Here is an 8,699-nt window from a genome sequence, read left to right as displayed (position 1 = left end):
GACGATATTGAACCTTGTTTGAACCTTAGAATGGTATAAGTATTTTTTCCCTTGTACACGGCAGTTGTTGCCAACCGTAGGTTATACGGTGAGATTCAACCCAGACCCATTTCCTGCAGGAGAAACCATAAATTGTGGACCACCATGAGATATCGATTAGTTGTTTAGTACTGGCGCCAGACCCGTCAGCTAAGAAGACCCAGTCTAGGAATAACCTTACCAGGATGAAAGTACAGAAGAATTGAGGAAAAAGGTTATGCCACCACCGGAAGAGCTCGGATAAGGAATTATCCTGAAGATCTAAGAAGACCGAGACTGTTAACACTATGGATGAAGTATATGAGTATTGATGGAACAGTAACCATGCTTCTAAGGGTGGTAGCACCCCAGACCCCGTGTGATGATCGATGGATTTTGAGGAGACCCCCAAACCCTAACCTATTTCTTGCTAGCCTCTCCGAATCTCGAGGACGAGATTCCTTGTAAGGGTGGTAGGATTGTAACATCCCAAAATTTTAAATTTTGGAATGTTATAATAAATAGATAGATTTGATTGATTGTTTGATTGATTGTGTGAAATTGAGTGAAATTTGAAACCTTTTTTGAAAGTTAAATGAGAGGGAATAAAAGGACTTTCCCAAACTTTCACCTTTTTTTCTTTCGATCCCCGAGAATTCAAATTATTTTCATCACAAAACCCTGGAGAGAAGATGACATGACTTCTTCCATTTATCTAAATGACATGGGGTGTTGAAAATATTTGAATTTCATTTGGAAAATATTTCCAATTCAGAAACTTCATGCAGCTCAATGATTTTCATGAGAGAAGATAAAATGACTTCTTCAAATTGTATGAAATATGAGTTGGGAGTTTCAAAGAATTAAATTCAAAGTTCTTTTGAATTTATTTTCAATTTGGAGTTATTTGAGTTTTCATTCAAATTATTTTTCTCCAAAAATAAATTATATGGAAAATAGGGTAACATGATTCCCTACGATAGAAAATTGGAGAAAAATTAATTTGAAATCATTTTGGTATTTTAAAAATGATTTTTGTTGGGTTTTATTAGACCAGTAGCACTCTTTGATTTATCTGAATTTGTGTGGATTTTATTTGGCATATTAAAAATGTTCGAGTCGTAGAGAATCTTTTTCTGAAAATTTTGATATATTATATCCTATATAATATTTTTAGTTATTTTGTTTTTATTATTTTAGTTCTCTGAAAAAAAAGGTTTATTAAAAAAAAGAGTTTCCCTCCGCCGAACTGGGCCGGCCCAACAAGCCGTGGCCCAACCCACCGCACCATCGCCACCGACCCCGGGCGGAGTCCCGCCCGAGCACACCGGCCGCCGCCGCCGCCGTCCTCTGCCCGACCTCCTCCTCCCTTGCCCCCTCCTCCACGCACCCGAGGCCCCGTCTCCTATAAATAGCGCGTCGCCGCCGCCCGCTCTCTCCTCGCACCGCCGCCGCACTTCCCTCGTCCGCCGCGCCGCTGCCACATCTCACCGGAGCCGCCGCCCGTCCCGCCGCATCTCGCCGCCGCCGCCACAGCTCCGCCTCCCTGCTTCGCCACCGCCGCAGAGCCACCGCTCGTCTTTCCCGCGCGCCGCCTCGCCGGGGCACGCCGCTGTCCCGCCTCGCCGGAGTTCAACCTCGCCGCTGCCGGTTTTCTCTCGAAAACCGCCACACCACTGCGAATCGGTATAAACCCGAACCCGGTCCGATCCGGTTTTATTTTAAGATCGGTTTAAAAAAAAGCCCTAGACTAGATCTGTTTTTTTAGGTTTTAGTAAACAGCGAACGTCCACTGTTTAGACCATATAAGCGAACGTTTGCCTTTTAGTCTTTTTCTTTTTCTGTTATTTTCGGCCAGGGACCTAGTTGTGAATACTTTATTTATAGAATAGTCCCTGCACTTCAATCGATCATTACTTTTTACTCGTTAGTCCAAATCCAACGAAACCAACGCCCACTTCTTTGTTATGACCCCCTATATCCATTAATCCAACTCAAACATGTTTTTGAAAAGTTTAAAATTTGAATTAGATCAGTTTTGAATTAAACTTCGTTTGATCATAACTTGAGTTTCGTAGCTCCTTTTGAGTTGATTCTTTTTGCAAATCGAAGCTCTTGACCTAAACATTCTAATAAGGCCAAATTCACATAATTTTGATACTTTTAGAAATTGTGTTATGTTGCAAGAGTTATTTGCTTGGTTTTGAAGTTTTCCGAATCGTTTCCTTCGTTCTTTCTGATCTTTTGAGTGATTGCTTATGTGTGGCTACTATTGATTACTTACGATAGATTGACCAGAGTGTGACGAGTAGAGCTATCAAGATTTTGAGTGCGAATCATCTTCATCAACATTTCAGGCAAGTTCACACTTTGATCATACCCCCTTTCATACCCAGTTTTATTGCATTAGATCAATCCTCAAACATTGCATGATTAGGATCTAATTAAATTGTGGGATGGGAAGTAGTTGAGGTAGTACCTATTACCTGTTTGTTATCAAACCCTTGGGAATTACTATTATGTTATGCTTATAGTGCCATGCTATGATCGTAGACGTGGATTGGGTTTTGAGAGTATCCATGACCGATGTGAGATTTTTAATTAATGGTTTACTTAAGGTGGCAACTTAAACACACATCTGGGTTGATTGAGGTACCTGGTTATTCCAGGATTGCCTGTCTAGGCACCTGGGTAGACCAGGATTGCCTGTTTTTTATGGACCGCCACCCATTCTCAAAGGGATCATGAGATTATTCATACTAGAAACTTCCATGTGCAGCCACAAGCTATTATGGGCTCTAGCATAGTTGATTAAGTCGTATGAACTCTTACAGTGGTAGACTAGCAGATGTAGGGGTTGTAGGTGGTACGGTCTACCCATCGTAAGGTGCAAACGCTTCTGAAAGACTATGTCTCGGTCATCCGTTTCTCAAACACCTTGTAGTGCGAGAAATCCAACGGAGGAGATCGAGTCTTGTGGGGAAAAGTGCGCAAACCTCTACAGAGTGTATAAACTAATCATGGTTAGCCGTATCCCCGGTTATGGACATCTTGAGTATCTAGTACTTGGATTATCATGTGAATCTCATCATGTTACTTTAAATTAATTTTGTTGGGTTTAATGATGTTACTTAATTGGGATTGAGAATGCTGTCAACCATTCTCAATGTTCAGTAACCACCATGATAGTTAAATAAAAATTTATTCCTTTGCAGTAGGGGAAAATTGGCTTTTCGCAAAAACATATAACCATAGAGCTTTTCCACCAGCCATATATGCATGTAGTGATAGCCATTGTTCATCATTCTCTATGGTGTGAATTTGCCAGTACATTCAATGTACTAACCCGTTTCGGGCTGCAACGTCTCATGTTGCACGTTTCTTACGACGAGTAAGTGATACGTTAGGGTTACGATTTCTACACTCAACTTTGCCGTTGGTGTTGATGGGAATCCACAACCTTGTTGCTTCCGCTATGTTCGGATTGAGGTAATAGCATTTAAGTTACTTTTACATGTGATTTACCTTTGTTATAAATCCTCCAGTACTGTGTGTGTCAGCATACCGATCCAGGGATGACACTTAAGCACAGAGACTTGATCCATTCAGGCCGGGTCGCTACAAGATGGTATCAGAGCACATGTTGACTGTAGGACGTGACCATAGAAACTGGCAAGCCCATAGCAAAGTTTTTTCTCTACAACTTTCCCTTTCACAAAGATCTTTTACATCTCTTCTCTTCTGAGCTTATTCAAAAATTCCCTTTAGTGAGACCATACCCTTTTTCCCTTTTGACCACTCGAGGATTCGACTGATGAGACCACTCCAAGAAGTACAAGATATTGGACAGCTAAGACCGCTTCAGAAGGAAGAGAATTTTACTGTGCATTTGAATAATGGAAACTACAATGGTTGAAGACCGAAGACAAGGAGAATTTGAAGGCTCTGAAGAATTCCCAGATTTGTATGACCTAAGAAGGCTACCCTTTTGGAACTTGGCAGACTATAAAAGTTGTCAATACCCGAGATCAAGGTGTATCGAAGAAAGACCGGAGCATGGAGAGTTAAAAACTCAAAGTTCTGCCAAGGAAAACCCTAAGGCAGGAGATATCAACTATGGAATGATAGCTCGAGGAAATGACAAGGGCAGAAACACGGCTATCCATGATGTTATCGCCCGCTTATGCTATTATCACCGTGTTGAGTTAAGCATGCATATGCATAGAAGGATTGGATGGTAGAAGGCTAATGAAGCATCTGTCAGCAAAAGATGAAGTTTTAACCTTAGCTAGTGTATCACCATGATCTGGAGTATTACATCAAGGATTTTAAGATGGACCTGCAGGAAGCTATATTCGACAAAAAAGCATGCCGTGAAGAACTTAGGACCAAGGAGCTGAAGTAGCCAAGCTGGAGGAGCAAAACCTCGAGATACCAGAGATTCGTTAAGAACTGAAGGACAGCAGGATCATGGTTCATGTCAAGGATGTTGAAACCCGGAAGTTTGGAATGCAACTCCAGAAATATTAAAGGAGGTCACGAGAGACTTCACGTCAATAGAGATAATCTGGCAAAAGAACTGGAAAAGGACAAGCATGATTGGAAGAAGCCATTGTAGGCATGAACAAGACTTGATGGGTTTGATGACTTTGAAGATTTATTGACCTTTAGAAGACCAAACCCCTGTTATATACCTACGTTAGATGCGACATTTGTGAGCTGTCATTTGTTTGATGTTTTTGCCCGACGGCCACAAATAAAATCTGTCTTTTCAAAACTTTTTTTTGTATTGTATGTATCCCTCTCCCTCTCTCTTATCTTACCCCAAACCCACATGGACCCAATAGAGGATGAATGAAGATGAGCTTATATTTTCCCTGGACCGATGAGTCAGTTGGAGACAGACCAATGTATTCAGAACATGGAGGATCACATGGAGAATAACCCTATAGTTGGACATGATATGACCCATCATGCTCTTTAGTGCTTTGGAAGAGGTGCTGCTACTTGGTGGAGGATGTACCAAACCATCAATGGATGGCAAGGAGTAACCACTTGGAAAGAATTTAAGTTGACTCTGCCAAAGTCTCGGCTTGTGTCCCAGAAGTTGAAGCCTTATGGAAAGGATATGAGGAAACCTTGTGCATACAAGATTTGTGGAGAAATAGGACACACCCATAAAGAACACAAGGATGAATGCCCTAATTGTGAAGGAAGTCACCCAGTTGAAGAATGCCCAATTAGGCAGATTACTTGTTTCTTGTGTGAAGGGACTACCCACTATCCTGCTCAGTGTCACATTTACCCCATGGTACGAAGAACCGTACAACAGAAGAAAGAATTAAAGAAAGGAGCCCTTATGGAAATTTTAGAAGAACCCGTGATGAAGGAAAATGTGGAGGACACACCTAAAGAGGACCCGAGTAAACCCTGCACTAAGTCTTGCTATTCATGTGGAGAAGAAGGACACATCTCCCAAAATTGTTTGAATGGGGATCTAGTAGAATTCCCGATGGAGGAAGTAGAGTATGACCCACAGGAAATAGAAGCCCTGATTGAACTGGAAAAGCCCAGGAAGAGAAACCGATTGGAGCCCAGGAAGGACCTGAGTCATATCACCTGTTACAGGTGCAAGGAGTCAGGGCACTACCTCAACAGTTGCCCAAAAAGGAAACCTCGAGACTTGTCAGAAGTGATATGTTTTCGTTGTAATGGAGCAGGGCACTTTGCCAGAGAATGCCTCAAGGAGAAGGAAACTTGTGCTAGATAGTTGAGTTTGCAACAAAAGAAATGGAGTAGTAGAAGTGAGAACATTTTCTTTTATATTGAGGTGTTGAGTTGAGACATATAATGGAATGCGAGAGATTGTAATCACTTGAGAATGAATAAAGTTAGCATCGTTGGTAGTGATATGGATTTTATGAGTTGTTACTCCATGAAGAAGAATTTTGGCCATTTTGAGGGTATGAGAAATATGGTCTATGGAAGATTCGTGCATTTTAAGGGTGGTAGTACCCTGTAAGAACCGTTGACCCCTGGAAAAGATAAGGATACTCCACTGAGTGGATTTCGGACAAAATGAATACGAGTTTTGTCTCGATATGTGTGATGCCCCAAGAGTATGTGGGATGAAGTTGGAGACCGTCAGTTGTTGGACCAAATGTGATCAAGGAGTCAGAAGAGAATGTTAAGTTGATTCGAGATAGACTGAAGGTAGCTTAGTCCAGGCAGAAGAGTTATGTAGACTCAAAAACTGAAGGAGGTAGTCTATGAAATTGGAGATAGAGCACGTCTTCGTGTGCCCCCTCTGCGAGGAGTTAAACGATTTGGAGTTAAGGGACAATTAGCCCCGAGATTTGTAGGACCATACCGAGTTTTGGAGCGTATGGGAGAAGTGGCCAACAAGTTGGAGTCACCTGAAGGACCGTCATGAGTTCATGATGTGTTTCACGTTTCCCAGTTGAAGAAGTGCCATGCAGAGATGGCCAATATTCCCCTGTAAAGGACGCTTGACCCTGGAAAGGATAATGATGTTCCCCGAAGTGGAATATGGACTTCATAAGTATAAGTTTTTATCCCGGTATGAGGGATATTCCACGAGGATGAAGAGATAAATTACTATTGGATATAAAGGAGGTATGATTTCGGAAATATGGATCAATGGAAACTCCATGATGAGTCTGAGTACTCGCGTCTTGGTTTGGTGCCAATAGAAGGAAGGAAGACAGTACAATTGGATGGATTTAAGAATACTAGGAAGTTGGAACAATGATCACTTGCCCGATGATAAGTTCAAGGACTACAAGTGATGAGATGGGCCATAACCCACAGGCCCCAGGACCTGCCAAGAAGCAAGCACATTCTTGCTGAAGGAAAAACCCTGAAAGAAGTTATGATTTTATCGACAGACGATCTTATAGGAGTTACGCAAAACCTGAGAGTTGTGAAGGAACGATAGATGGTTGTTTGACTTGCAGAATCTATGGATATATCCGAACTTCGTTCGTCGACAAGAAAAATTCTGCAATGCTTGTGAGGATGACCGAGTGTTAGTATGCTAGATTCGCTAAACTGTATACATGGTAATGATTTGGGTGCGGGATGGATTGATCACCATACCGACTTACTCTTATTATTCGCCTTGCTATATGGGATGGTAAATCTGAGTGACTTTACCTATAGTAGAGACACGACGATATTAAACCTTGTTTGAACCTTAGAATGGTATAAGTATTTTTTCCCTTGTACACGGCAGTTGTTGCCAACCGTAGGTTATACGGTGAGATTCAACCCAGACCCATTTCCTGCAGGAGAAACCATAAATTGTGGACCACCATGAGATATCGATTAGTTGTTTAGTACTGGCTCCAGACCCGTCAGCTAAGAAGACCCAGTCTCGGAATAACCTTACCAGGATGAAAGTACAGAAGAATTGAGGAAAAAGGTTATGCCACCACCGGAAGATCTCGGATAAGGAAGTATCCAGAAGATCTAAGAAGACCGACACTGTTAACACTATGGATGAAGTATATGAGTATTGATGGAACAGTAACCATGCTTCTAAGGGTGGTAGCACCCCAGACCCCGTGTGATGATCGATGGATTTTGAGGAGACCCCCAAACCCTAACCTATTTCTTGCTAGCCTCTCCGAATCTCGAGGACGAGATTCCTTGTAAGGGTGGTAGGATTGTAACATCCCAAAATTTTAAATTTTGGAATGTTATAATAAATAGATATATTTGATTGATTGTTTGATTGATTGTGTGAAATTGAGTGAAATTTGAAACCTTTTTGAAAGTTAAATGCGAGGGAATAAAAGGACTTTCCCAAACTTTCACCTTTTTTTCTTTCGATCCCCGAGAATTCAAATTATTTTCATCACAAAACCCTGGAGAGAAGATGACATGACTTCTTCCATTTATTTAAATGACATGGGGTGTTGAAAATATTAGAATTTCATTTGGAAAATATTTCCAATTCAGAAACTTCATGCAGCTCAATGATTTTCATGAGAGAAGATAAAATGACTTCTTCAAATTGTATGAAATATGAGTTGGGAGTTTCAAAGAATTAAATTCAAAGTTCTTTTGAATTTATTTTCAATTTGGAGTTATTTGAGTTTTCATTCAAATTATTTTTCTCCAAAAATAAATTATATGGAAAATAGGGTAACATGATTCCCTACGATAGAAAATTGGAGAAAAATTAATTTGAAATCATTTTGGTATTTTAAAAATGATTTTTGTTGGGTTTTATTAGACCTGTAGCACTCTTTGATTTATCTGAATTTGTGTGGATTTTATTTGGCATATTAAAAATGTTCAAGTCATAGAGAATGTTTTTCTGAAAATTTTGATATATTATATGCCTATATAATATTTTTTAGTTATTTTGTTTTTATTATTTTAGTTCTCTGAAAAAAAAGGTTTATTAAAAAAAAGAGTTTCCCTCCGCCGAACTGGGCCGGCCCAACAATCCGCGGCACAGCCCAGCGCGCCATCGCCACCGACCCTGGGCGGAGTCCCTCCCGAGCACACCGGCCGCCGCCGCCGCCGTACTCTGCCCGACCTCCTCCTCCCTTGCCCCCTCCTCCACGCACCCGAGGCCCCGCCTCCTATAAATAGCGCGTCGCCGCCGCCCGCTCTCTCCTCGCGCCGCCGCCGCACTTCCCTCATCCGCC

This window comes from Triticum dicoccoides, chromosome 7A, assembly GCF_002162155.2.
Source record: "Triticum dicoccoides isolate Atlit2015 ecotype Zavitan chromosome 7A, WEW_v2.0, whole genome shotgun sequence".
Classification (NCBI taxonomy): Eukaryota; Viridiplantae; Streptophyta; class Magnoliopsida; order Poales; family Poaceae; genus Triticum; species Triticum dicoccoides.
This window is presented reverse-complemented; position numbering follows the sequence as displayed.